General features: G+C 46.5%; 1 protein-coding gene across 2 annotated transcripts in view; it reads left to right on the forward strand.

Annotated features, from left to right (window-relative positions):
- SORCS3 (sortilin related VPS10 domain containing receptor 3) overlaps positions 1 to 27,911 on the forward strand; it is a 1,299,528-nt gene that overhangs the window by 309,102 nt on the left and 962,515 nt on the right. The window lies entirely within an intron of this gene.

The following is a 27,911-nucleotide window of genomic DNA, read 5'->3' on the forward strand; positions in this document are numbered from 1 at the left end:
ATGTGAAATCGCGAGTTTAGAAACCGCAAATGGGGGAGGGGGAAGTGTACTACTAATTGAGCGGCATCTAAATAGTTTACAATGTAAAATTATACTATAAAAAGGGATATAGACACCAAGGGGTCCTTTTATCAAGCCGTGCTAGCGGGGTTAGCGCGTCAGACATTTCATCACGCGCTAACTCCTGCGGCCGGCTAAATAACTAACGCCTGCTCAATGCAGGCGGTTTAACGTGCGTTAAACCCCTACCGCAGCTTGATAAAAGGACCCCCCAAGACTTAGGGCTCCTTTTACAAAGGCGCGCTGGTGTCTTAAGGCACGGAATATCACGCGCTAAAATGCCATGTGCGCTAGCTGCTGCCGCCTCCTTTTGAGCAGGCGGTAGATTTTTGGCTAGCACGCGCTACTCCGGTGCATGCGGTAAAACCCTTAGCGCACTTTTGTAAAAGGAGCCCTTAGACAATTACCCCATGAGGCTTAAGTAACAAAATCAAATTGAGATTGTCCAAGTCTACGAGGCCAGGGTGGCTTAAAAAGGTACATAATGGGTAGCAGATGGCATTCAGCTGCCGCAGACATTTCACCCCCTCAGATAAAGTAACACGTGTTGTTGGGACGTGAAGTTAAAGTGATATGTTTTAAGTGCAATTTTGAATTTCTGGAACGTCTCAGAATGGATCCCCGTGGGTAGATTGTTTCAGCGAGTGGGGGCTAAGGGCACCTTTTACTAAGCTGCCTTAGGGCTTTAAAGCGCGCCACATTGCCGTGCGCGCTAGGCCTTAACGCCAGCATTGAGCTGGCGTTAATTCTAGCCAAGTAGTGCGGGGTTAGTGTGCGCTAATCTGCTGCATGTTAGTCTATGGACACGTTAGCGTGCGCTAATTTGATTAGCACGCTAATCGGTTAGCGCACCTTGGTAAAAGACGGGGTAAGGGCTGGCAGCAAGTTACATTAATGCCTCCCCGTTTACTTCAGCTGTTGACCTGCATACATTTTGGCGCCCAGATTTATATGCCATTGAGGGGTCCTTTAATTAAGGTGCGCTAACCGATTTAGTGCGCGCTAAATGCCAAGACATCCATTATATTTTCACGGACCTCTTAGCGTTTAGCACTTGCTAATCTTTAGCGCACGCTAAGCCAGTTGGCGCACCTTAATGAAAGGACCCCTTAAAGAATTGCCACCCAAATAAATCAACCCCCTCTTTTACAAAGGCGCGTTAGCCATTTTAGCTCACGCTAAACGCTAACACGTCCATAGACTAACATGCATGCGTTAGCATTTAGCGCGTGGTTATATAAGTGAGGAAAATTATTAAAAATTATTTAATGAAAAATAATTATTCCTAGAGTGTCGCAACACTACTAACATATTATCCAATGTAGTATCAATATTTACCCCTCCCCCCCTTTTTTTTCTACAAAACCGTAGTGTGGCCTTTAGCACCAGCCTTGGCGGTAACAGCTCTGACGTTCATAGAATTTCTATAAGCTTTGGAGCTGATACCGCCGCGGCCGGTGCTAAAAGGTTCAAGTTTAAGGTTCAAGTTTTATTAGGATTTTATATACCGCCTATCAAGGTTATCTAAGCAGTTTTACAATCAGGTACTCAAGCATTTTCCCCTGTCTGTCCCGGTGGGCTCACAATCTATCTAACGTATCTGGGGCTATGGGGGATGAAGTGACTTGCCCAGGGTGACAAGGAGCAGCGCGGGGTTTGAACCCACAACCCCAGGGCGCTGAGGCTGTAGCTTCCACCGCTGCGCCACACACTCCTCCTACGGTTTTGTAAAAGGTGTGCTAATCGATTTAGTGCACGCTAAACGCTAATGCACGCATGTTAGTCTACGGCCAAGTTAGCGTTTAGCGCGCGCTAATCAGTTAGCGCACCTTGGTAAAAGAGGGGGTAAATTTAAGTAAACAATCCCGTATTTTCTTAAATTTTCTCAAACTGCCGCTCTTAACTGCATATATTTTCTCATATTTTATTATACAAGAACAACATATTCCACCAAGTAATAATAATAATCATTTATTTTCTTGTATACCGCCCAACCAGTAGTTCTGGGCGGTTAGTATTCTAATCCAATTTGGAAAAGTCTTTCCAATAGATAATATTGTTTTAATTGTTATCCATTATTAACCCCCTCTTGTATTAAGGTGCGCTAACCGATTAGCACACGCTAAATGCTAATGCGTCCATAGACTAACATGCACGCCTTAGCGTTTAGCGCACGCTAAATCGATTAGCGCACCTTAGTAAAAGAGGGCCTAAATGTTTCAGTAGTTGCACTCGGACTTTAGACCTAACCCCCCCTAATAGACCTTATTTGCCAGCGTATAGGATGCACGCGCGGGAACCAGTCAGGAAGCCACTCAGCCGCTCCTGCTCAGTGCCGCTCAGCAGCTGAAGAAACCCAATCTCGCAGCAGCCACCTCCGACCGGGTTAGCAGCACGGAAAGCTCGCTTCTGCCCGCTGCATCTCTGGACCACAAGGGATTCCAGCGGCAGAGGGGGGTAGGATGGACAGGGTGCAGATTATCGGCGTATAAAACGCACCCCTTATTTTAAGTTTATTTTGAGGGGAAAAAAGTGCGTCCTATACGGTAATTAATCTCAAGAGAACATCTAAGTCATGGAGAGGTGTCCTTTTACTGGTTACCGTATTTTCACCCATATACCGCGCACCCGTGTAAAACGCGCACACGGTTATAGCGCGCAGGGAACACAAATTTATGTTAAAAATATTTAATATAGCGCACACACGCATATACTGCGCATGCTAAAACCTCCTCCCGCCTATTCCGAACCGGCATCCTCCCCCCTGCTCGCTTACCCGCGTTTTACAACTTTTTTTTTTTCAATCCGATCCGGCATCCCCCCTGCGAACCGGCATCCTCCCCCCCAGCACCGCAAAACATCTCTTACCCGATTGGGCACCGGCACCAGCACCAATGCACAGGATGTGCCAGTGCCAGTGCCCGAAGATCCTCCCTCGTTGGTTTGGGCTGGGCTGGGCTGGGTGGTGCGGTGCGGGAGAGATCCTCCTTCTTCCTGTGCCGGGCTGGACTAGGCTTTGAGCATTTGCGCATGCTCAAAGCCTTCTGGTCACGCTCTCTCCGAGCGCAAATGCTCAAAGCCTAGTTCAGCCCGGCGCAGGAAGAAGGAGGATCTCTCCCGCACCGCACCGTCCAGCCCAGCCCAGCCCAGCCCAACGAGGGAGGATCTTCGGGCACGGGCACTGGCAAGTCCTGTGCATTGGTGCTGGTGCCGGTGCCCAATCGGGTAAGAGATGTTTTGCGGTGCTGGGGGGGATGTAGGATCGCGGGGGAGGGGGTTGACGCGAGCTGGGGGGGAGGATGCCGGTTCGCAGGGGGATGTAAAACACGCTCACATGTATAACGCGCACGGTTTGTAAAATCGTGTATAACGCGCGCGTTATATGCGTGAAAATACGGTAGCACAGCGCTCCTCGTGACCTGAAACCTATCTCTCCCTAACAAGATTCTGACTTTGACTGAGGATGACCCTGATGGAGATCAGATGAACGAAGTTTCTGTTTGCAGAGAGAGAGAGAGAGATGTGCACAGCCTGCCTGTAAGACAAATTTCTTGAGCCCTTGGCCGCAGTTTCTCAGCAAATGGAAGGCTTGCGAGATTATGGAGCAACGTTGGTTTGGTGAATCGATAACAATAAATGATAGTTTCAATGCGATCAAATTACCCGGCACCTGACTGAAGACAATTCAATCTCAAAACCAGAGAGTAGTGAGATGGTTGTTTAAATTATTTTCACTTACATCTAGGCCTGTGATATTTCTAGTTCATCATATTTTCCGAAGTCCTGTTGCTCTGTGTCTTTTTATATGGCTTGAGGTACTTTTTTCTTTTTATAAACTGATGAGATTCAGCCCAGATGCATTAAGTCCTTTATTACAATTTCAAATCTAGGAGCAGATACTTGAGCCTTCGTAGCGTTTTCCCAGGAAAAAGTAAATATTTCGTAGCAATAATAAAAAGTGCTGCTTTCTTTACTTACCCTCCCCCTCCTTTTACGAAACCATAGCGCGGCGTCTAGCACCGGCCTTGGTAGGTACATTGGAGTAGGTGCCTAGCTGAAAGTGGTAGGTGACTAGAAAGCAATTAATTTTAATATATGCCAGTTATTAAGCCAATTAAGGTCGTTATCAGTCTCGGTTAAGCTTTTTAAATAATTAACCCCCCCCCCCCTTTAACAAAACTGCCCAAAAGGTTTTTAGCACCAGCCGGCACGGTGAATGCTCTGCATTGCTTCAATGCTCATAGGAATTGTATGTCCGTTGGAGTAGCGTAGAATGCTAAAATCCTCTTGCGCCGTCTTGTTAAAAGGGGGATATGTTAGACGTCTGGATTGGCTAGGTCCTAAGCAGCTATTCTAGGTTCATAGACAGTAACGCGGAAGACAAAGGCGTGCGCTGACAACTGAGCGCAAGTCGGAGGCGTGCGCCGAAGAAAAAGACTGTTTTTAGGGGCTGCGACGGAGGGTTTTGTTGGGGAGCCCCCCCCCCATTTTACTTAATACAGATCGCGGCAGCGTTGTGGGGGGTTTGTAACCCCCCACATTTTAGTGAAAACGTAACTTTTTCCCTAAAAACAGTGAAAAAGTTAAGTTTTCAGTAAAATGTGGGAGGTTACAACCCCCCAAACCCCCACAACGCCCCCACAACGCGGCGCAATCTGTATAAAATAAAGTGGGGGGTTCCCCCCCACACCTCCCGTCATAGCCCCTAAAAACAGTCTTTTTCTTCGGCGCGCGTCTCCGCACTGCGCTCAGTTGTCTGCTCGCGCCTTTGTCCCGGCGCGCTTTTGACCTGACACCCTATTCTATGAAGAAAAGTAAATTGTGGGAATGCCCCTGACCCGCCCTTATCTACAATCTTTTGGGCGTTTTGCCGCCCATATCACTACCATGGCCACGCCCCTTTGGAGTTCTGAGTTATCATAATGTGGAGCGCATGCTTTAGAATATTGGGTGCAGGGCAGATCTACGCATAACTCCCAATTAATACCGATAATGCCTAATTAGTGTATGTTCCCAAAACTGCATGCCCAACTTTGGGTGACCTACACAGATTCTGCGATATTATGCTACTGTAAGAATTTATAGCATTTTAGTCAACTCATCCAAAAATCATTCCACTGTCGGAGAGCAAATGGAGAGAATAACATTGACTAGCAAAGTTTGTAGAAGCAGATATTTAAGAGTTAATAGTCATACTAACCTGGGAAGATATCCACGATACGTACAGGGGGAAAAGCCAGCATGGACATTGGTGTCCTGTGCTCCTGCCCCAGACATGTCCACAGAAACGGATACACTCGGATACATACATGCCAGCTTGCACAAAACAGTGTGATTGCTTTGCCAGGCTTTATAAGAACATAAAAATAGCCTTACTGGATCAGACCAATGGTCCATCAAGCCCAGTGGCCAATCCAGGTCCCTAGTACCTGACTAAAAACCCAAGGAGGAAGGAGAACAACTAAGATGGCAACAGAGCTCCTGTTTCGACGAATCTTAAAATTGCTACCTATTACGTTGGCTGTATTTTTTCAATGCCGAAAAGAAGGGGAAGGCAGAGGATCACTCCTCTACCCCTGTCTATTACATCTACACCGCGTCATTCTGTAATGACTTTGTTACAGTCCCTTCGGTGACGGGCTTCTCTGCTGTAGAGCCGCAGGAAAGGCTCAACTTAGACAGCGAATTTTTGCTGAGCCCAGCTGGACCTGACCCTCCCTCCCCACCTGGAAACGCGACTGCGACGAATCTCCGACTAGAGGGCTCCCTGGGAGTGGAAGGGAGGGAGAACTCGTTGCAGCTAGCAGCTTCAGAGGCTTCAACGCCTTCAATCTTGTTGAAGCCGATTGAGGGAGGAGCACCGAAGGAGAACGGGAGGAGACATGAGCCGCGAAGGAGTTCAGCAGCTGGAACAAGAGCAGTCTCATTTGACCCAACTCAAGCCGCTTCTCAAGCCATCTGTGGTAACCCTGGACTCTCTTTGGTCAGCAAAATCAGAAAATAGGGGGGATTGAACAAACTATGCTAGAGGTCAAAACTTTTAATAAACAACAAGTTACAGATTAAACTTTTTATCTAAGGAAAATTGAAAATCTTGAAAACCAAAATAGGAGCTTAAATTTAAGGCTATTGAATTTTCCTATACCTAAATATATGACTTCAAGAGAGATCTTTAAATATATTTTGACCTCCATTTTGAAAATTCCAGAGTCTAATATCCCCCCGATACAAAAACTTTATTTCCTTAAATGAACTATGACGGAAAAGAAAGAAGAGGAAGAACAAGCACAGTTAGGAATTTCGGAGGTATTGGAATCTTCTGTAATTGAAACTCTGAGTCGTGCTACTTTGATAGTATCCTTCGTTTTTCTTCAAGACAAGGCCATGATTTTGAAACTCTACTTTAATTGGGTAAAAAAATTTACATTTTCCCAGATGTTTCAAGATGGACTCAAATTTGAAGGAAAGAATTTTTGCAATATAGGTCTAAAGTTATCTCTCTGGGAGCCTCCTTTCAGTTGAGGTTTCCCTGTAAATGTTTAATTAATTATCAAGAAAATAAGTATATTTTTTTTGACCCAGAACAACTGCATTTTTTCTTAGAAGGAAAAGGGATTTCTGATGCTACTTAGGAAAGTACAGGATAACTCGCGTCTGTTAATAATTAGCCGAGGTTTACTGCTCTATTCTTTATAATTATATTAGAATTTACCCTTTTCCCTGGAAGGGATCTTTATTTTCTTATTTTGTTCTCCCAATTGTGGACTATATATTAAGTTGAACTTTGTTCTAATTCAGTGGAATTGATTGATTGCATTGTTTCTAATTTTCTTTTCAAAGTTAATTCTCTGTGTGTAACTAATTGATAAGAAAAAAAAAAATAAAAACCCAAGGAGTAGCAATATTCCATGCTACCAATACAGGGCAAGCAGTGGCTTCCCCCATGACTTTCTCAATAACAGACTATGGACTTTTCCTCCAGGAACTTGTCCAGACCTTTTTGTTAGAGATAAATGAGAAAACTGTCATCTTGAAACCAAACCAATGAACAAAGAGTATGAAATTTCATTAGTTTTCATTTTGAAGGTTCAGGCTCCATTTCCCCTATGTAAAAATTGAAATTCTGGGGGCTCTGCCAACTCTTCGCAGCCAATGGCATAATAAAGCGGGGGAGGGGAAGGGGGTCTGCGCCAGGCGCCATCTTGGTGAGGGCACTGGCACCCCACTGCCCCATGCCTTCACTTCCCCCTCACCGTACCTCTCTCTCTTCACTGGCGCGATCAGCAACTACAACCCGCTGTTTGCGCCAGCGTCGGCTCTCCCTCCGACGTCACTTCGGTGTCCCGTGCTTCAGAAGTGACATCAGAGGGACAGCTGACGCGGGCTGCTCGCAGCGGGAAAGTTAAAAGACGTATGGGGTAGGGAAGAGGCGCGTGTGGCAGAGGGGAATGGGGGATGGGTGCCATTGCCCCTGGCACCTCTCTCCCTCACTATGCCACTGCTCCCAGCATTCCATCTTATCCATGCTTTGATTAAGAACAGGAGCGACCTCCAGTTGCTGGCATTTAAATGAATGGCAGAAGTTGCGGCTGCTGAAATGACCCCTTACAGCTCTCATTTTGTAAAGTTGCATGACTGTTTTTATTTTTAATTTTTACCGCAGAGTTCCATGTGCTGAACGGTGTTTTCATTTGTTAGAGCTACAGATCCATGTTTCTTCCCCACCCTCCACCTCTCCAGTTTTTCACTATCAGCTGGAATAGTCTCTGTTCCATTATTTGCAATGTCTTGCTTTATCTCTTTACGTAAATCATCTGTAAATGTAATGCAAATCATAGGCCTGCTCCAACTCTCTTACTGAGCGTCAGCGGGAGCTTGTGAAGGTCATTTTCCTCCCCAGCACCTCTAGTGTCTCTAAATCAATGTTCTTCAACCACCGGTCCATGTACCGGTGCCGGTCTACAGAAATTTCCTGCCGGTCCACAGGGCCGGCATGTGCATCAGGCCCAAAACTGTGTTCTTCAACTGCCGGTCCGCAGTGCGATCGATGCGTTGTTAATAAGATTATATTATGTGTATAAATGAAAAATGAATGGAAAAAATAGTGTTACAATTAGGACTATGGGGGCAGGGTCTGGGTTGGAGACTGGGCAGAGATGGGCAGGGTCTGGCCCATGACTTAGCCCAGTGTTCTTCAACCGCTGGTCTGTGGACCGATGCCGGTCCACAAAATAATTCTTTTATTTCTGCCGGTCCTTAGGTGTAGAAAGGTTGAAGAACACTGCTCCTAATAGAATAGAGAAATGGCAATTCCCTTTCACTTATACCAATGCAGATATTTCCAAACCCGTTCTACACCCCCTACAGAAGGGATCTCAAAGTCCCTCCTTGAGGGCCGCAATCCAGTCGGGTTTTCAGGATTTCCCCAATGAATATGCATTGAAAGCAGTGAAACACATAGATCTCATACATATTCATTGGGGAAATCCTGAAAACCCGACTGGATTGCGGCCCTCAAGTAGGGACTTTGAGACCCCTGCCCTACAGCCAGTCGGGTTTGCACGATATTCACGATCTCCCCCCCCCAATTCTCTATATCAGTGGTCCCCAACCCTGTCCTGGAGGACTGCCAGGCCAATCGGGTTTTCAGGTTAGCCCTAATGAATATGCATGAGAGAGATTTGCATATAATGGAAGTGACAGGCATGCAAATCTGCCCCATGCATATTCGTTGGGGCTATCCTGAAAACCCGATTGGCCTGTTGGGTCCTCTAGGACAGGGTTAGGGACCACTGCTCTATATGGCACCTTAAGTTGTGTGCACAAAATGGTGCGCAGAGCCGATTTGCATACACAACTTGATTGATTAGTTGGCCTAATCAGTGTTGATAATTGGCAATTGACGCCTCATAATTGATGCTAATTGGCGCTAATTAATAGTTACGTGCACAACTCTGCACGATTCTATAAAAAAGTTAGGCCCTCTTTTACTAAGGTGCACTAAGCATTTTAGCGCGTGTTTATCGCACGCTAAATCAACGTGTTAGCGTTTAACACGTGTTTAGCGTGCGCTAATAGTTACCGCATGCTAAAAAGCATAGCGCACCATAGTAAAAGAGGGGGTAAGAGCCAGTTGCATTACGTGAATATGAAAAGCGGCACGGCCAGGGGCAGATCACAGGCAATCCTAAAAGTTATGCGCATCGTTATAGAATATGCCCAAATCATGCACAACTTACAGTAGGTATAGCCATTTAGGCCTGGTTTTAATTGGCCTAAATGGGCGCACTTAAGTTACGCAGTGGCGTAGCAAGGGTGAGAGGTGCCCGGAGCGGTGGCATCCCTCCTCCACTGCCTCAAACACACACCCCTTCCCTTCCCCCCATACCTCTTTAACTTTTTCGGCACAAGCAGCATCACCAAATTGCTGGCCGCACCGGTTCTCTCTCTGACGTCACTTCCTGGGCATAGGTCCAGGAAGAGATGTCGGAAGGAGAGCCAATGCTGGTGCGAGTAGCGGGTCGACGTTGCCGCTCGCACCGCCGAAGAGCTAGAGGGATGGTGAGGGGGAAGTGAAGGTACGCATTGCGGGGTATAGAAGTGGGAAGGAGCGGGGAGGGCGAGGGCGAAGAGGAGGAGAGGTGCTGGCGCCCCACCAAGATGGCACCTGGGGCGAACCTCCCCCCCCTCCACCTCCCTTACTATGCCACTGGATACATGCATCTTGTAGAATCGTGCTAAATGCCATTGTAGTTGGTGCCAATTTTTTGGGAAAGCTTACCCTCTCTTTTACTAAGGTGCGCTAACCGATTAACGTGTGCTAATCAAATTAGCACGCACTAAACTCTAACGCATCCATAGACTAACATGCACTCGTTAGCGTTTAGCGCACACCAAATCAATTAGCGCACGCTAAACGCTAACGTGTCCATAGACTAACATGCGCGTGTTAGCATTTAGCGCACACCAAATCAATTAGCGCACGCTAAACGCTAACGTGTCCATAGACTAACATGCGCGTGTTAGCATTTAGCGCACACCAAATCGATTAGTGCACGCTAAACGCTAACGTGTCCATAGACTAAAATGCGAGCATTAGCGTTTAGCGCACACCAAATTGATTAGCGCACGCTAAACGCTAATGTGTCCATAGACTAACATGCGCGCGTTAGCGTTTAGCGCACACCAAATCAATTAGCGCACGCTAAACGCTAACGTGTCCATAGACTAACATGCGCACGTTAGCGTTTAGCGCACACCAAATCAATTAGCGCACGCTAAACGCTAACGTGTCCATAGACTAACATGCGCGCGTTAGCATTTAGTGCATGCCAAATCGATTAGCGCTCGCTAATCGGTTAACGCACCTTAGTAAAAGAGGGCCTTAGTCTTTGAAATGCTTGCAGGTCTTATGTGAATGTAGGATGCATCACAAAATGGATTAAAAAAAAAAAAATGAGCATTAGCTAGACAACAGTGAAGGCTATAATTTTGCTTTTCTATTAGACAGTTTAGCTGTTGCATAATGACATAGGGCAGCTCAAATCTGAACATCTGTATCAAGTCAATGAAATGCTAAGCAGCTCCCAATTAGTGTCCTTTTTAAAGTCCTCCATGCGGCACATGCTGCTTTCTCGTGCTGCTTCAGCTGACAAGTTTTGGGCATCAGTGCAGTGAACCGGAGCACGCATTCACCGCTAATCTAATTGCAGTCTTTCAGTGCTGGCGCAGGCTGTACTGTATATGTGTGGACATTAGCTATGTTACTTGTATGTGCAGACGTTAGCTGTGAACGAACGATGCAGTGAACTTCCACTGCTCTGCACGTGCCAGTTCAGGTGACATTTTAAACATCTCTTCCAGCTGAACATGTACCAATTGAGGACGGCAAAGAACGCTAAGCCCCCCCACACTCTGGAGTGCACGTCCTGAAAGGCTTTGCTGAGCGCAAGACTATCTCTACTTCAGGAAGTCTTTGTTAACCTTTTGCTAGGACTTATTAAAAAAGGGATGGTTAACAAGACTAAGAATGTTATAAAGCAGTGGTTCTTAACCTTGTTGGAGGTACTGAACCCCACCAGTTTCATATTAGAGAGTTGCGCGGGGACAGAAATCCCACCCGTCCCCACCCGTCCCCGCCAAAATCCCACCCATCCCCACCCGTCCCCGTGAGGAATCCCTCCATCCCCACCCGTCCCCGTGAGGAATCCCTCCGTCCCCACCCGTCCCCGCGAGGAATCCCCTCCGTCCCCACCCGTCCCCGCGAGGAATCCCCTCCGTCACCATCCTTCCCTATAAACTTCAGAAATAGTTATTTTATTTAATTATGCTACTGAATTAAAGGCTCTGGTAGAGACCCATTTACAAATAAGCAAAGAGACTATTAATTTGGAAATATTAATTGGTAAGAATACATACTTTGTAAATGGGTTTCTACCAGAACCTCTAATGTAAATATAAAATATAAATACTCAGCTGATGAGAACCCACAAACTGTCAGCTGAGGACTTCCTTTGCAGTTGGCCTGGGGTCCCTTTTGCCAAGCTTGGCAGGCAGCAGTAGCGTCCCTGAGTCACAGATGCTGGCACCTCAGTGGCTCATGGATGCTGCCAGCGACTGCTGCGCTTGGTGGAGGGGAGTTCTGACCATCTCTAGAGGAGGTCCTCTGCTGGCGGTGCTTGGGGATCCCCACCAGTCACAGCAAGGGCCAACAAGTACTTCAACACTGTAGAAATAAAACCAGAAATGCATTTCCTTTTCTTTTGAACACAAAACAAAGATATCTGCCATATACATTTCCCAAGGCAGATGACTCTATGCAATGTCACCTCGGTAACAAAATACAAAAATAGACAAATACACCCCCTCCCTTTTTACTAAACCACAATAGTAGGTTTTAGCACAGGGAGTTACGCTGAATGCCTCGCGCTGCTCTCAATGCTCATAGGCTCCCTGCGCTAAAAAACAATATTGCGGTTTAGTAAAAGGGAGCCATAGTGCAAAATATAGACAGCAGATATAAATTCTCAAAACAGACACATTTTGATCACTAAATTGAAAATAAAATCATTTTTCCTATCTTTGCTGTTTGGTGATTTCATGAGTCTCTGGTTGCACTTTCTTCTTCTGACTGTGCATCCAATCTTTCTTCCTTTCTTTCAGCCTCCTGTATGTTTCCTCTCCTCCAGACCTCATTCTCTCCCCCAACTTTTTCTTTCTGTCTCCCTGTTCCCCCTTCTTTCTGTCTCTCTGTCTGCCCCCTTTCTTTCTTTCTCCGTGCCCTCCCCCAAGCCACTCGGTTTGCTGCCACCGCCATCGGGGAATAGTCCCCAAGCCACCGCTGTCCCAAGCTTTCCCTGCAGAAGCGTCGCGCTGACCAGCATTCCGCTCCCTGACGTCAATTCTGACGTAGGAGAGGAAGTTCCGGGCCAACAAGGCATTTCTCCTCATTCCATCCAGCCTGAGCCCCATCTCTCCTTGATCCAGCATTTCCCTTCTGTGTCTGTCAGAATTACCATTCCACCTATTTTCCAGCATCACCCTTCTTTGTGTCCATCTCACCTATATCCCTATCTCACCACTTTTTCAGAATCTTCATTTGTCTCTGTCCTTGTCTATACCCCATATTCACCATTTGCCCTTTCAATGTCTTTATCTCCCCCCCCCACACACACTTTTTCAGCATTACTTCTATGTCTCTATTTCACCTCCTCTTCATGTCCCCTCTGTATCTCTATCCTTATTCAGAAGGTCCTGCTTACCCTTTCTCTTCTTTGTGTCACTATCTCCATTTTCAGCTTTCCCCCCTTTTCCTTTGTTACTGCACCCTGTAGCCAGAATCTTTCCACCCTCTCTCCACTCCGGCCCAGCCCAGTATGAAATATTTCCTTTTGTTTCTCTCCCCTCTCTCTTCTCCTCCCTCACCCACGAGTCCTGCATCTGGCCCTCTCCCTTCTACCTGCACCTGGCAACACCCCCCTGCTCCGCGGCTCTCTTAAGCAACTCGTCAGCAGCGGTGATCAAGACAAGCTGCCAACATCGAGGCCTTTCCTCCACGAGTCCCACCTTTGTGGAAAAAGGAAGTTGAAACAAGCGGGACTCGCAGAGGGTAGGCCCCGACGCCAGAAGCTTGTGTCGATCGTTGCTGCTGAGTTGCCGAAGAGAGCCGCAGGTAGAAGGGAGAGGGAGATAGGAAGGCTGTAGAAGCTCCGGAGCATGACACCGAACCCGGCCAGGATGATTTCTTTTTCAGGCTGCTGCTGCCGCTGCCATCCCCCACCCGAAATGACAAAAAACAGCCTAATGCCCGCGTCGGGAAATAGCCATGCTGAGCAGTGAGCTCAGCACGTACACAGATGAAAGCCTTGCTTGCTGATTGGTCCGGCGGCACGGTGGGGCGGGGCCGCCGGACCAATCAGCAAGCAAGGCTTTCATCTGTGTACGTGCTGAGCTCACTGCTCAACATGGCTATTTCCCGACGCGACGCCAGACTTGTAAGCTGCATGCTTGCATCGCCAGAATTTAGGTAGGTTGTTTTCATCCCCGTGGGAGTCCCGTGGGCAAGGGGGCGTCCCCGTGGGAGTCCCGTGGGTCAGGGGGGCATCCCCGTGGGAGTCCCGTGGGCCAGGGGGCGTCCCCGTGGGAGTCCCGTGGGCCAGGGGGGGAACCCGCGGGATCCCCGCGGGACCCGCGGGATCCCCGCGATCCCCGTTCCCGTGCAGACCTCTATTTCATATGCGTGTTCACCGAACCCTTCTTTATTGGAAAAATAAAATATGATTTTTACAAATTCAAAACATAGGTATACAGTGAGGGGAAAAATAATATCAATTTCAAAAACAAAAAAGTTCTCCTATATTTCGAATAATAATAACATAATAATGAAATTTACTGCAAATCAGTGTGACTTCTGCTGTTGCCTCTCAGAGACCAGTTCAGAAATGCGCGGCTTTACCTTGGCAAGTGCCACTCTCATGTCATTTTCTCAACAAAGTCTGTTCCTTTTCTTCGTTTTTATGTCCAGCATCCTCGAAAAGGATTGCGCGCTATATGAGTCGGAGGTGTGTTTTGACCTCCGCCGAACCCGCGAGACGGACTCACCGAACTCCTGGGGTTCGGTCGAACCCAGGTTAACCACTGTTATAAAGCCTCTGTATCGCTCCATGGTGCGACCTCACCTGGAGTATTGCTTCCGTTCTGGTTTCCTTAACTCAAGATATAGCGGCACTAGAAAAGGTTCAAAGGGGATGGAACTCTTCAAGTTTTATTTAAAATCTGATTAAACGCTTATATAAACAAATTTCTAAGTGATTTACAATATAAAATATACATTTAGGACCTTTAAATGACAGATTCACACTTAGACATACTTGAGGGTGAGGAAAAAAGGTAGAACTACAATTTATCAAGTAAAGCACATAGAAAAGGAAAAATATTAGGGAGGGATTTGAGAATTGCCTAAAGAAATGGGTTTTACCTAAATGTGCCTGAGCACAGGAACCTCCGCGAATCTTGAAAAACTGTGAATACGTTTTTTAGCGGGAGAGACAGGAGAGGGCAGTCAGAGAGGCTCCTGATTGGTCGGTCCTCACCAATCAGGAGCTGCGTATCAAAGCAGCTCCTGATTGGTGAGACTCGACTTTAGTGCAGGAAGAGGCGGTCGGAGCATACCACGAGTGATTTCCTTCACTCGCCGGTGCTCTGGCTGCCCTGCCTCTCAGGCTGCCCTCTCCTGCCAGGTCATTTGCGGTTGGAAAATACCGCGAATGACTGGGACCGCGAATCGCCGACTGCGAATGACCGGGGGAGCACTGTATATAGAGGAAAACTTTTGAGTGAACTTTTGAATTTCTCTCTGAGGTGGATCAGTAAGTAGTTCCATAATTGGGGAGCAGTAATCGAGAAGATTTTAGCCTGCCTCGTGTTTATGATTTTTAGTGATGGAATATATAAGAGGTGTTGGCTCGTAGATGTGAGTGACCTTGGGATTAAAAGTGTGTGGGATTAAAAGTTTATCTAAGAATGCAGGAAGTTTGGATTGTTGAATTTTAAAGGTTAGGAGGGGTATTTTATAGGTGATTCTGTAAGAGATCAATAACCAATGTGCATTTTTAAGAAGTGGGGTGACGTGGTCGAATTTCCTTGAGTTTGTAATAATTTTTATTGCCATGTTTTGTATGATTTGTAAGCATCTGATTTCTTTTTGTGACATGCCTTTGTAAAGGGAATTACAGTAATCTAATTTTGAGATCACCAGGGAGTGCATTAAGACATTTAATGCCGCAGGTTGCAAGACCTTTGAGAGTGATCTAATCATCCTAAGTTTTCAAAAAAATTTTTAATTATGGAGATGATGTGGTCATGATATTTTAATTTCTGATCTATCACTGTCCCTAAGATTTTAATGTTTTTTTTTACCTCTTCAAGAAAGACATTGTTTAATTTGATCAGAATTGTTAATGAGAGTCCTTCTTTCCATGGGAATAACATTGTTTTTGTTTTGGGGATATTTAGGGATAACATATTTTCACTCATCCGGCTGCTAATCTGTTCAGGTTTAGAGGTTATTGTTATTATGTCATTTGGGTTTTCTGTGTCTAACGGATGCAAGAGTTGGATGTCGTCTACATAGGCATACATTGTAAATCCGATTGATTGGCCTAGCGTCATTAGTGGTACCAAGAAAATGTTGAAGAAGAGGGGAGAGAGAATCGAGCCCTGGGGAATTCCAAAAGTATTAGTATTGGAAGTGGCGGATAAGTTTTTGAAAGTCACTATTGATGAGCAGTCTCTAAAGTATTAATGGAACCAGTTTAATGCAGTATCAGAAATACCAATTGAAGCTAGTCTATTAAGTAGTAGAGAGTGGTCGATGGTGTCAAAAGCTGAGGATAGATCGAGAGAAATGAGGAGTACTGACTTATGATGATCCAGAAAGTAGAGTATGCTAGTTGTCAGTCCTATCATTGAGTGTTCAGTTGAGTGATGCATTCTGAAACCTGTCTGATTCAGGTGAAGTGTTTGTGTTTTTTCAATGTATTCTGTTTTTTGATTAAAGACTACTTTTTCAGTCAGCTTGGGGAGAAATGAAAAGTTGGCTATAGGTCAATAGTTTGTTTCGTTTGTTCCTCTTGTATGAGGAAAGACTAAAAAGGTTAGGGCTCTTCAGCTTGGAAAAGAGATGGCTGAGGAGAGATATGATTGAAGTCTACAAAATCCTGAGTCGAGTAAAACGGGAACAAGTGGATCGACTTTTCACTCCGTCAAAAATTACAAAAACTAGGGGATACTCGATGAAGTTACAGGGAAATACTTAACGGATAGCGTAGCTGGTTGTAAGAAAGGTTTGGACAATTTCCTAGAGGAAAAGTCCATAGTCTGTTATTGAGAAAGACATTGGGGATGCCACTGCTTGCCCTGGATCGTTAGCATGGAATATTGCTACTCTTTGGGTTTTGGCCAGGTTCTAGGGACCTGGATTGGTCATTGTGAGGATGGGCTACTGGGCTTGATGGACCATTGATCTTATGCCATACCTTGTATTGTTATTTGAATATTTTTATTTCAGGAATTGTCTATTGCTTATGTTTGACATATTCTTGCTGTAACTTGATTTTATGGCAGAGGTTTCGTAAGTTGCTGAATATGTTGTAATTTATTTGCCCGATACTTTCTTTTTGCTTATGTAAACTGCACTGAACCATGTTTGGCTTTAGCGCTCAATAATTATCCTGTTGATAATGATATTGTACCCTTCCTTGAGGTGGAAAATAAAAAGGTGTTAAATAAATACTAATAAATAAATAAAATACATTTATTTATTTGAATTTGGCTAGCACCTCAATAGCTCAAGGGAGGTTATATTCAGGTACAGTAAGTATTTGTTGCTGAAATCGCCATAGTTTCTGCGAAGTATGATTTAAGTGACAAAAAAAAAGGGAATCGCCAATGAACTCCTTTAGTATGTTGGTATAGTACCTGATGGAACTGGTCAGTGGCATACTAAAGGGGCTGGACCATCCTGGGCGCCATCTTTAAATATTCGCTGGCAAGAGCAGCTTAATCAACTTGCTGCTTGCGCCATCTTCGCCTCCCTTCTGACATCACTTCCTGCTCAAGGAACCAGGATGTGATGTCAGAAGGGAGCCAAAGATGGCGCGAGCAGCAAGTGGAATATGTGGCTCATGCCGGCGAACACTTTAGAAACATAGAAACAGAAGATGACGGCAGAAAAGGGCTATAGCCCATCAAGTCTGCCCACTCTGCTTACCCACCCCCTGTCTATGCCCTAAAGAGGTACACGGGGGCAGTGGGTGGTGGGCACACAGCGCAGCAGGGAAAAGTGGCACCACCATCCCGGGCGCCAACCCCCCTCGCTACGCCACAGGAATTGGTCGTTTCTTCAGCGCACTGCAGAAAGTCGCCCTTCCCATTGCCTTTTTATTACTTTCTCTCGTCTGTTCAGATTTGCGGGATGACATCGCAAAATGAGGGTGAATTACAAACAGAATCCAAAACTCTCCCTAGAACGGTGGTTCTCAAACTTTTTTATCTGTTCTGACACACTTGACAGGCAGTGTTCACATGCTTGTCACACTGAATACTACAGGCCCAATATTCAAAGGATTTATGCTCCAAACTTTGGGCTCCTTTTGCAAAAGCACGGTAGCAACTGCTGCTAAGGTTATCGCTCTGACGCCTATAGTGATGTAATGAGCGTTGGATCATATGCCACATGGCAGCCACTGCCGTAACGTGGGGTGGGTTGAGAGTCATGTTCAGAAATTGGCCTCTTTGAATATTTACTAGGGCTGATGACATACATTTTAACTCAGAATTTCACTAAACTCTTAAACATAGGAACATAAAAAGTAGCTTCTAATAGCGGAAAGAGTGTCGTATAATGGTAACAGCGGGATCTGGATAGCTCCTACTCCCGCCACTAAACCCCCCCCCCCTCTTTCCCTTATACCTTGAACCAATAACAGAGACCTCACATAAGTTTGGAATATAGCCGCAGCTCAATTTATTAACCAGAACAACAATTAAATTAATTTGCATAAATTAACATCATTAACACAGTAACTTCCATATCACAAGATCTGCCAGCTCCTCCCGAGCTACCTAGTGTAATCAACAATAAATGGCCCCCGACCCCGCCATGAACAGCAGGAGTCTGAGGGGTGGCATGACCTCATGCTCCTTTAACCAGGTCAGTAGACCCCAAGACACGGCTCCCAGCCGTCCCTCCGCTCATCGCCGGATGAGCCCCAGCACCCAGTAGCTCAGGAGACCCGCCTTCCCGAGCTACAAAGGCCATCTATAAAGGGTGGGTGGGCGGGGAAAAAAGCCGTCCTGGATGACCCTGAAAAACCGAGACCTCCAAGGTCCCAGCTTTTAACACCTCCTCCGGTACTGCCCACTTCTCCCCATACATCCAATCACGCACCATCTTATCGGCACGCGTCTCCCCCCTCACCAAAACAACTTTTAAAACGACCAATCTTTCCTCCGCTTCCATGACAACACGGGCGGCATAGGGCTCCCAGCCCCGTGTTATCCTACGCCCGTCGAGACGGGCTCTTGGGCTACTCTTTAGAGCTACAGCCGCTGCACTCTGAGGTGGTTGGTTCAAAGCCCTGTGCTGCTCCTTTTCGCCCTGGCCAAGTCACACGGAGGGGCAAAATCGAAACAAACGGCTAAGGGCTCCTTTTACTAAGGCGCGCTAGCGTTTTTAGCGCACGAAGGAAATTACCACGCACTACGCTTCTAGAGCTCAACGCTGGCGTTAAGGTCTAGCGTGCGCCATTCCACGCGTTAAAGCTCCAGCGCACCTTAGTAAAAGGAGCCCTAAGTCTGTTTTGGGCCTAGGGCGCTAGTTGTCCAAAGTCAGCAGCGTCCAAAGTCCGTTCTCGAAAAATACGTCCAAAATATATATATTTTTTCGAAAATCGTCTACTTCTACGCCAAGCCGTTTGATCGTCCAGACCACTAGTACGTCTGTCTTTATATTACATTCTCATCCCAAAAATTGTCCAAGTCCCAAACTTGTGGATGTGGGAGGGGCCACAAAGTGATGTGGGAGGGGCCCAGACATGGCTACAGATAGTGGGGCACCTTATAGGGCACTGCAGGTCATGGTGAGCACCCCAAAACACCTCCCAAACCCACTATACCCACCTGTCTACAACCACAGTAGCCCTTATGGCTGCAGGTGTCACCTATATAGCAGTATAGTAGGCGTGGATGTAGCGCACGCTAAATCAACACGTGCGCTAACCGCTAACGCGTCCATAGGATAACATGAACGCATTAGCGTTTAGCGCGCGCTAAAAAGCTTAGCACACTTTTGTTAAAGAGGGGGGGTTAGGCATCTGCAATGTAGACCAGAGTCATTTTAGGGTCATATGATATGGTTGTCTTAATAAACCTCTGTTTACTCTTTGCTTCTGGTGGATTTTTTAAAATTTATATTGAAAAGTCTCGTGTACCATCCCCACTTCTGTGTTTCTTGGACTTTGTATTATTTTGGGGTGGGGGTGGGGGCTCCCTTCTACTTTTTTGTTTGGATTTTAGCCACACCCCTGGCCCACTCATGTATACATTTATTTCCAAGTGTGCTTTTTTGAAGACGCTGCTATAGATCCATTCTTGATGTATACTGACAGACTGAAAAAGCTGGGGCTGTTCTCCCTGGAAAAGCGGAGACTTAGAGGAGACATGATAGAAACCTTCAAGATCCTGAGGGGTATAGAAAAAGTAGACAGGGACAGATTTTTCAGATTACGGGGAACCACAAGTACGAGGGGGCACTCGGAAAAATTAAAAGGAGACAGGTTTAAAACAAATGCCAGAAAGTTCTTTTTCACCCAGAGGGTGGTGGACACATGGAACGCGCTTCCGGAGGCTGTGATAGGCCGGAGCACATTACAAGGCTTCAAAGAAGGTTTGGATAGGTTCCTAGAGGATAAAGGAATTGAGGGGTACAGATAAGAGTAGCGGTAGGTTATAGGGATAGTCTGGGACCATTGCTCAGGCAATGGGCCTGATGGGCCGCCGCAGGAGCGGACCGCTGGGCGAGATGGACCTCTGGTCTGCCTCAGCGGAGGCAACTTCTTATGTTCTTATGTTCTTATGTGTATTCTTACAATATATTGTAATCCATGGTTGTTAACATCTATAATCATGAATTCTACGTATAATACATGAGATCCAGTGTTTTACTCCTGAGGGTGGCAATTTGTTGCCAAAACATGGATCCTTGCTGGGTTCTCTGTATCCATAATAATAAAAGGCTAAGCGTGCATGCGCTTTTCAAAAATCGTGATTCCTGGTGGCGTGAGGTGTGCTTCTGTGTCGCACCTCACGGCGCCTGCGCTAGCTGGAGGCGCGTGTTCCAGAGACTCCTCCCTCCCGCCGCTCTTCAAAGCGGCCTGCTGAGGTTCGCCAGCCGCTGTAGCGAACCTCACGGGCCGCTCTCCACCTTCCCGATGCAGATAAAAAAAGGAAATCCAGGTAGGACGGAGGCTGCGATCGGCAGCGACTGCTGCTGCTCCTCCAGCCGCCTAGCTCCTCTCCGCCGGCCCCGGACGGCAGCCCCCTCCACCCCGTCCTGATCACGAGGGACACCGTGCAAGGGGGAGGGGAAAGGGAGGAAGCGTCTCTAGGACCCGTTAATGTAACGGGCTTAAAGAGCTAGTATACAATAAATTGATTTGATGATATACACACAGCCAGCCGAGGAGTCAATTTATTCACTTTGCTTTTTCAGGTTTCTCTACTTTTACAAGGACTTTTTGTTCTCTGTTTTTGATGGTTTAAAGATACAGTTTAAGCATTTCAGGGACACTTAGGGCTCCTTTTACAAAGGCGCGCTAAGCGTTTTAGTGCGTGTTTAATGTGTGCTAAATCAACGCGTGCGCTAACCGCTGACGCGTCCAGAGGATAACGTGCATGTGTTAGCGTTTAGCGCGTGCTTAAAGCGTGTGATAATATTTATCGCGCGCTAAAAAGCATAGTGCGCCTTAGTAAAAGAGGGGGTTACTGTAAATCTGGAGAAATTAACCAGAGGTACATTAACGGACAATGGAAGAGGAGGACAGAGAGGCAGAAAACTTCATGACAGAGGAAACCATTGAAGAAGAAGTCAGGGAGTTAGAGAAGTTCATCAAACAGGCATACAGTGGAGTTACCAAGATATACCCCCAGTGAGCGAGGACCAGGATACACCTCCTTCTTTGGTATACTATGTCCCTCTAAATATTCTCTATAATAAGTCCTGTAACCCTTCATTGGAGTTCCTTCTCTATACCAATTCCTGTAAACCGTGCCGAGCTCTACGATTGTGGAGAGGATGTGGTATGCAAACGTAAGGTTTAGTTTAGTTTACAGTGAGTGGAGGACAACCTGGAGGACAACCACAAGGAAGACGATTCCGGTGCAAGCCAACGCCAGGATGAGGGAAGGTGGAAGTGCACAGAGGACAAGGACCTATGGCTGGAGAGATGGCCTTAGACCAGGGACATGGACCTGTGGCTAGAGAGGCAAGAGAAGATACAGAGGACAGCAATCGTTGTGGGGGACTCCATCATCAGACAAGTCGACAGCCACATAGCGGCAGGAAGACAGGATTGGCTTACCGGGAGCCAAGTTGAAGATATAGTGAGCCGCATCGACAGGATCATCGACAGCGTGGAAGAGGAAGATACGGTGGTGGTGAGCCACATGCGGACAAACAACATGAGCAGCAAGAACTACAGCAGGGAAGGACTGAAGGACCAGTTCCAGATGCTAGGAGGGAAGCTGAAGACCAGAACGCCGAGGGTAGTGTTCTCGGAGATCTGGCTGTACCCAGGGCCGATGAGAAGAGGCAGACAGAGCTGCAAGCAGTCAACACGTGGATAAGGCGCTGGTGTGAGGAAGAAGGATTCCACTTCGTGTGCAACTGGACGACGTTCTGGAAGAGCAGCAAGCTATTCAGGAAGGATGGACTCCACCTCAGCGGTGACGTAACGAGGCTGCTTGCAAGCAACATCATGAGAGAAATTGAGAAGTTTTTAAATTAGGAAGAAGGGGAAAGCCAACAGTCGACCAAAAGTCAATGGTTCAGGAACTGGTATACCCAGAGGATACTGTGCAGGAAGATAGCGGGGAAGACTCACCAGATCATAGGCAAGACAGAAATCCTGACAGATTGAAAGGGACAAAAGAGGGAAGGAAATACAAGAAAGTAACAGGCTGCAAACTCAAGTGTATGTACACGAACGCAAGGAGCCTAAGGAATAAGATGGGGGAATTGGAAGCTATGGCACAAAAAGATAACCTCGACATCACAGAAACATGGTGGAATGAGGAAAACGTCTGGGACACTGTGCTACCGGGATACAAGCTATACCGCAGAGACAGAGTGGGTCAAAAAAAGTGGGGGTATTGCCCTATATGTCAAAGAGGGAATTGAGTCTACCGGAGAGAACACGCTAGAAATGAAAAATAAGGTAGAGTCTCTATGGGTCAAAATTCTGGGAACAAATGGAACGGAAACAAAGATCGGCATCTACTTCTGACCCCAGGGCAGTCCAAAGAAATTGATGGAGAAATGACGGACAAGATTAAACACAACTGCAAGGGAGGCAACGTAGTTTTCATGGATGACTTCAATTATCCGGGGATAGACTGGAACCTAGGCACCTCAGGCTGCATCTAGGAGATCAAGTTCCTGGATGCTGTAGGCGATTGCTTCCTGGAACAACTTGTCAAGGAAAATACGAGAGGTCATGCAATTCTGAACTTTTAATTCTAAATGGACTACGAGGACCGGTGCAAGGTGTAGAAGGGACACTGGGAAGCAGTGATCACAATATGATCCGCTTCAACCTGGACACAGGGACAAAACATCGATCCAGAACGACGGCCATGGCACTGAATTTCCAAAAAGGGAATTACGAAGCGATGAGACTCTTGGTGGGGAAGAAGATTAAGAAGAGGATAAGCACTGTAAAAACACTAGAGGAAGCATGGTCCCTTTTTAAGGACATAGTCACCAAGGCGCAAAATCTATATATACCGCATATCAACAAGGGATCCAAGATGAAAAAAAAACAAGGAACCATTGTGGCTTACAGTAGCAGTGAAGGAAGCGATCAGAGACAAGACAACTTCATTTAAGGAATGGAAAAGGTCAAAAATGGACGAAAACCGGAAAAAGCACGAACAACATCAAAGCAGGTAGCATAAGGCAATAAGAGGAGCTAAAAGAGACTACGAGGAAAAAATAGTCGAGGAGGCAAAAAACGTTAAGCCATTCTTTCGATATATTAAGGGGAAGCGACCCGCAAAGGAAGCGATGGGGCCTTTGGATGACCATGGAATAAAGGGAGTGCTAAAGGAGGACAAAGCCATCGCCAACAAACTGAACACATTTTTTTGCGTCTGTATTTACTGAAGAGGACATACACAACATACCGGAAGCCGACAGGCTATATGCAGGAAATGAAGACGGGAAACTGACAGGGTTGACGGTCAGTCTAGAAGAGGTATGCAGGTAGATTGATAGGCTTAAAAACGATAAATTGAAGGTAACAAAGAACTGAAAGGGGATATAGCTGAACTGCTTCAACTAATAGCCAATCTGTCGATCAAATCGGGAAGTATTCTGGAGGACTGGAAAGTGGCAAATATTACGCCGATCTTCAAGAAAGGTTTGATGGAAGATCCGGGAAACTACAGACCAGTGAGTCTGACCTCGGTACTGGAAAAGATGGTAGAGGCACTGATAAAGGACAGCATCATTGATCACCTTGACAGACACGATCTGATGAGGACCAGCCAGCACGGCTTCAGCAAAGGAAGATCTTGCTTGATGAACTTGCTGCACTTTGAGGGAGTAAACAGGCGGTCGACATTGTATATCTGGATGTTCAGAAGGCGTTCGACAAGGTTCTGCATGAACGACTACTTCAAAAAATTGTGAGCCATGGAATTGAGGGTGAAATACTCACGTGGATTAGAAACTGGCTGGCGGATAGGAAACAGAGAGTGGGGGTAAATGGACAATACTCAGACTGGAAAAGCGTCACGAGTGGAGTGCCACAGGGTTTGGTGCTTGGACCCATGCTCTTCAACATATTTATAAACGACCTGGAAATTGGTATGATAAGTGAGGTGATTAAATCTGCAGACAATACGAAGTTATTCAGAGTAGTGAAGATGTAGGAGGATTGCGAAGTCCTGCAATGTGACATAAACACGCTCGAGAAATGGGCCGCGACATGGCAAATGAGGTTTAACGTGGCTAAGTGTAAGGTGATGCTTGTCGGTAACAAAAATCTTATACACGAATACAGGGATGTCCGGTGCAGTACTTGGAGAGACCCCCCCCCCAGGAAAAAGACTTGGGAATACTGGTCGACAAGTCGATAAAGCCGTCCGCGCAATGTGCGGGGGCGGCGAAAAGGGTGAACAGAATGCTGGGAATGAGGAAGAAGGGGATCACGAATAGATTGGAGAAAGTCATCATGCCGCTGTACCGGGCCATGGTATGCCCTCACCTGGAAAACTGTGTCCAGCACTGGTCGTCGTACATGAAGAAGGGCACGGTACTACTCGAAAAGGTCTAAAGAAGAGCGACTAAAATAGTTAGGGGTCTGGAGGAGTTGCCGTACAGTGAGAGATTAAAGAAACTGGGCCTTTTCTCCCTTGAAAAGAGGAGACTGAGAGGGGACATGATCGAAACGTTCAAGATAATGAAGGGAATAGACTTAGTAGATAAGGACAGGTTGTTCACCCTCTCCAAGGTGGAGAGAACGAGAGGGCACTCTCTAAAGTTAAAAGGGGATAGATTCCGTACAAACGTAAGGAAGTTCTTCACCCAGAGAATGGTAGAGAACTGGAACGCTCTTCCGGAGGTTGTTATAGGGGAAAACACCCTCCAGGGATTCAAGGCAAAGTTAGACAAGTTCCTGCTGAACCAGAACGTACGTAGGCAAGGCTAGACTCAGTTAAACCGACCTAAATAAATCCAGGAAAAATTCCATCTGATAATTAAGGGAATAGACTTAGTAGATAAAGACAGGTTGTTCACCCTCTCCAAGGTAGGGAGAACGAGAGGGCACTCTCTAAAGTTAAAAGGGGATAGATTCCGTACAAACGTAAGGAAGTTCTTCTTCACCCAGAGAGTGGTAGAAAACTGGAACGCTCTTCCGGAGGCTTTTATAGGGAAAAATACCCTCCAGGGATTCAAGTCAAGTTCCTGTTGAACCAGAATGTATGCATATAAGGCACTGGTCTTTGACCTAAGGTCCGCCGTGTGAGTGGACTCCTGAGCACGATAGACCACTGGTATGTCCCAGCAGCGGCAATTCTTATGTTCTTATGTTAACTGGCCAAAACACAGAGTCTTAAAATAATAATATTTATTTTTACTTTTTCATTTTGCAGAGAAATTCCCTTTCAATTTATGGCTTTCACCCTACTGAACTCTGTGGGATGAAATCAAGCTTATGGTCACAGCTGATGGCCACTGTGCCGTTATGTGAGGCTAATGCAAAGCTTGAGGGAACTCCTGTGGGATAAAGAGTTGTTAGGAATTCTGGAATCTATAAATCTAGAAAATTTGTCTGTCTGTGGGTACATTCAATGATGCAAAGACCTTTCAGGGCTGTAAAATTTTACTATGAAGAAAAATTACTTCACTTCATTAAACCTTCCAACAGATCTTGCCAACTTTAAATTGGTGAAGTGTTTTGCGTACACCACAAGAGATGGATGAGTCTTTGTTTCCAGAAAATTAAGGTATAAATGCATTAATTTCCATTATGTAGAGGTTTGCTACCAACTTCAGGAGGATTGAAAAGTGTCAGCAGAAAGGAGAGAGACTGATTTGAGAGCTGTGTGATCCCTTTTGGGAGACAGACGCAAGACCAGCATTGAACAATGGTTCGATTCATTTCTGCTCTGAGCAAACCTGCTTCGTGGATGCTGAGATTAGCAGTAGGCAGCATCAAAAGCCAGGAAAAAAAATGCAGTTGTTTTCTATGAGGGGGTGCAGAAAAGTTCTCAGCCCAACCAACCAACTTCCTGAATTCTGAGCATTATTTTGCCACCTTAGCAGAAAAGAGTGTTATCTTATTTCGTTAAGTGCCAATTTGCAGAAACAAAATGCTCTGTTTTTGACTTTGTTTCAGATTAGAGAATGACGCGGTGACAAAATTCATCACCGTCCCCGTCGATAACCACGGGAAACCATCTTCATGTCATTCTTTAAGGGAAGAATCAGAGTATAATTGGGCACAACCACTGACCCTCAAGCTTTGCTTTGAAGAATGCTGGTGTAGAAGGACTGAGGTTGAAACAGACACTACAGAATGACAGTCTCTGGTATCCAGAGCAGATATTGTGATGTCATAATGCCTCATTCCACCAATATCAGCAGTGATGTCACAATGGCTTGATTGCCCTATACTTGGCTCACTTTTATTACATGTGAGGGGATGCTGAAAAGTTCTCAGCCCAACCAACCAACCAACTTCCTAAATTCTGAGTGATATTTTGTCACTGTAGCTAAAAGAGTGTTATCTTATTTCATTAAGTACCAATTTGCCGAAATGAAATTCTATGTTTTGACATTGTTTCAGATGATTGATTGAACCATATCCACATCCTTAACGTCTTGGTTGGACTGAGAACTTTTCAGCAGGGCCGCCATCAGGGCAGTACTACCAGTCCTGCATTCAGGGGCCCGGAGCTGACAGAGGGCCCGGGCTTCCCCAGGGTCGCAAGCATAATCTCCTCTCCTTCTCCTTACCTGCCCTGCCGCAGCACACAGCCGAACAGAAGTCTTCCCGAAGTCAGCGCTGAAGACCTAAAGCCCTCCCTCCGACGTCAGCGCTGACATCGGGAAGACTTCTGGTCAGCTGCTTGTGGCAGGGCAGGTAGGGAAAAGGCAGTCGTGTTCCGAAGGGGGGGGGGGGCGGTCCGCCCCGGGTGCAGCCATGGAGGGTGTGTGCACAGCCGGTCAGGTCCCCTTAGCCTTGTGGCGCTTCCCCCAACCGACCGACAACAGGCCCGGCCGACAAACCTCCCTGCCATGTAGCAGCAAATCTAAATTATTTTCTTACAGCAGCTTCAATACTCCAGCTGCTGTAAGAAGGTAATTTAGATTCGCGGCTACAGGGCAGGGAGGTTTGTCCGACCGGGCCTGTTCTGTTGTCGGTCGGGTGGGGATGTGCCACAAAGGTAAGGGGCAAGGAGGGAGAAAGGGAGGAAAGGTGGAATGGAGAAGAAAAGATGCTTAAGGGAAATGGGTAAAACTGAGGGGGGAGAAGGCTGCTGAAAGCACTGGGGTAGACAAAGGGGTGGAGAAGGACGCTGAAAGGACATGGGGAAGACGGGAGGGGGGGAGAAGGACGCTGAAAGCACATGGGGAAGACAGAGGGGGGATAAGGACCCTGAAAGGACATGGGGAAGACAAAGGGGTGGAGAAGGATGCTGAAAGGACATGGGAAGATGGGGGGAGAAGGACGCTGAAAGGGCATGGGGAAGACAGGGGGGGAGAAGGACGCTGAAATGATATGGGGAAGACAAAGGGGTGGAGAAGGACGCTGAAAGCACATGGGGAAGACAGAGGGGGGAGAAGGACGCTGAAAGGACATGGAGAAGACAGGGGGGAGAAGGACGCTGAAAGGAAATGGGGAAGAGAGAGTGGGGAGAAGACACTGGCAGGAAAGAAGACAGAGATGCCAGACTATGGGGGGAGCGGAGGGAAGAAGATGAGTGCCAGACCAATTTGGGAGGGGAGGAGAAAGGGAGAGGCACAGTAACAGAGCAAATGGAAGACGCAGAAAGAAGAGAGACAG

The sequence above is a fragment of the Geotrypetes seraphini genome, chromosome 4 (genome assembly GCF_902459505.1).
Source record: "Geotrypetes seraphini chromosome 4, aGeoSer1.1, whole genome shotgun sequence".
NCBI lineage: Eukaryota > Metazoa > Chordata > Amphibia > Gymnophiona > Dermophiidae > Geotrypetes > Geotrypetes seraphini.